The sequence below is a fragment of the Eumetopias jubatus genome, unplaced genomic scaffold (genome assembly GCF_037043125.1).
Source record: "Eumetopias jubatus isolate StellerSeaLion01/CBP00866 unplaced genomic scaffold, mEumJub1_p1.0 scaffold_4, whole genome shotgun sequence".
In the NCBI taxonomy this organism is placed as follows: domain Eukaryota; kingdom Metazoa; phylum Chordata; class Mammalia; order Carnivora; family Otariidae; genus Eumetopias; species Eumetopias jubatus.
The window spans coordinates 2,361,178-2,364,019 of NW_028274810.1; positions in this window are offsets into that span (position 1 = coordinate 2,361,178).

Consider the following 2,842-nt stretch of genomic DNA (forward strand, 5'->3'; position numbering starts at 1 on the left):
TCTGTTGCTATATCAACAAACATAATTTCTTCTCCATGTGGCAGAAACTAAGGATATGGCTAGAATACAAAGATGAATCCTCCCTGCCTTGAGTTCAGACCAGAGGGGTTTGGAGACTTGTGGAAAGAGAGAGTGAATCAAATAAATAAATAAATAAGTTAGTGAGTGAATAAAAAAATAAATAAATCTCCAGAAAAAGTCAGAAAGACCAAGTTATACAGAGATGCAAAGAAATTCACACTTGAGCCCTTAGAGCTATAAACTCAGAAAACTCAACACTCTTCTGCTTAATGTTGTGTTTGTGAGGGGAGGGCAAGGGGAGGAGGTCTCACTTGGTTAATAAAGGTCTTAATAGGGGCACATGAGTGCTTCATGCGGTTAAGCACCCAACTCTTGATTTCAGCTCGGGTCATGATCTCAGGGTTGTGAGATCGAGCCTGCATAGGGCTCTGCACTGGGCATGGAGCCTGCTTAAGATTTTTTCTCTCCCTCTCCCTCTGCCCCTCCAACATCCCCCTTCCTCTCTAAAAAAATAAAGGACTTAATAACTGTCAGTAGCTATCAAAAGTTCCTACTTAAAGATTGAGCAGAGATGTTCCTGAAATCTTGTTTTGTTGTTGGAAAATAAAAAACTTCCTACTATAAAAAGTAAGGCTTTCACATCCCTTTTCACAATGTTTCAAAAACTGGCCCTAAGGGGGCACCTGGGTGGCTCAGCCCGTTAAGTGTCTGACTTCCACTGGGGTCATGGTCTTGGGGTCCTGGGATCGAGCCCCATGTCCAGCTCTGCACTCAGCAGGGAGTCTACTTCTCCCTCTGCACCACCCCCCGCCCCCCCAGGCCCATCCTCTCTCTCAAATAAATAAAATTTTTTTTTAAGATTTTATTTATTTGTCAGAGAGTACAAGCAGAGGGAGCGGCAGGCAGAGGGAGAAGCAGGCTCCCCACTGAACAGGGAGCCCAATGCAGGATTCGATCCCAGGACCCTGGGATAATGAGCTGAAGGCAGATGCTTGACCAACTGCCACCCAGGCGTCTCTAAATAAATAAAATCTTAAAAGGGGGGGGGGGCGTAAGGCCCTTGGGAATCCTACCCCTGGAAGGGAGGGATGTGTGACACTTTAAACTCTAGGTTAAAGCAGGATCATTGCCTCTTGACCCTTGCCTGACAGCTGATTGGGAGCTGGCCAAGAGTTACAGGACCTGACAGGTGGGCTGATGATTCCCCCGTCCAGACCAGCGGTGACAAATTCAAACTATCTTTGGCACTCTTGGCTTCTTTCTCTGCTCATCTGTCATTACTGTACTCCCGCTTTAACCTAGTTTATCAGCTTGCCCTCTCATGATTCAAGCAAATACCCATTTCTTTTCTTCAACAGTTTTTTAGTCTTCAGAATGCTCTCTTTTTTGTTCTGCTGGATCCTGCCCAATATCTCTTCTAATACCTGGCTTACAGTATTTTTGAGAGGTCTTCCATTCATTCATTTGCCATATACTTAGTGGCTAGGCCTTCTGTATTAATTAAACATACTCCTCTCTATTCCTTCAGCATTTGGGTACCCCACTTGTTACTTCTGTACATACTGCATGTTTTACATAGGTATTTCCAAGCTACTACTTTTTATTCTGCCTCCCCATTTGCTTCCATGTATTTTTAAAATTTCTTCTTTAATTTCCTGATTATTCTGGAAAATCATTCTATTCTGCCTCCCCATTAAACACAGAAGCAGTGACCCTTTTCTTTCATCATCCTATATTATTGTCCCAATAATAGTAATGTAGTGCTATGGTAGTAATCTGTACTCTCTTTTAATCCTCACAAAACCCTGTAAAGTGTTGATATTCCTGGATCCACTTTGCAGACATAGAAACTGAGGTTCAAAGAGGTTACTCCAGTCCTCCCAAATCAAACAGACTTTAAGTGGCAGGGAAGGTGGCATACAAGATCTGGGCTAGCCTCAGAAATCTAGCCTCAACCACAAATATTAAGTAAGGCCCCATGAGGGTTGGGACAGAGGTTCTGAGGGAGAGGGCTCCCAATCAGTAATACTGACAAATACACAAAAGCAAAACCAGAGGTCCAGTTGCAGGGCGTGTTTTTATTTGTTTAGTTGTATATGGTTTGGTTTGGTTTGGTTTGGAAGACGGGGTTATGATCACTCACCTCTCCCGACCTGGCCCTGTCCAGCCCCTCCCTGGAGGGATCGACGTCCGGAGGCTGGAGGCCAAAGGCTATCCAGGCAGGTGGTGACCTCGGAGGCAGAACCACGGCCTCGAGTCGCGCCGCTAACGGCGCAAGATTGACGCGGTTGGACCGCGCCATTCCCGAAGCGATAAGGGGCATAATCTTGGCAGCGTCCTTAAAGATGAATAGGAAAAGGGTGGTGAGGGTGACTATCTTCCCCGCCCGCCCTTTCTCTTTCTCCACTCCCCGCCGGGCCCCCCGCGTCCATTCCACGGCCTAATTTACTAAGAGAGTCTTGTGGAATAGGGGAGGGGGGAAAGACACTGATAGCAATTACGGTAACTCGGTTGCTAACACAAACGGGCTCATTTACATGTAATTTGCATGTTCAGGTACTTATGGAAGTACCCAATGTGTATGTACTTCCTTTCTTTAACAGGGCACCCGCACCCGCCTGCCGGCCTGCCTCTCTCTGCTCTAGGTCAGGAGCCCCTGTCCCTTATCCAGTAAATTTTACTACCTTCTCGGTTCCCTAGCCTCGCAAAAGCTACCTCTTAGCCTCCGGAAGATTGGCCCCTCCTCCCACCCGTAGGCTCCTCCCTTCGTCCTCTCCTCCCTCCCCAGCTTCCAAATGCGTCTTCCCCGCCCCCTTTTCTA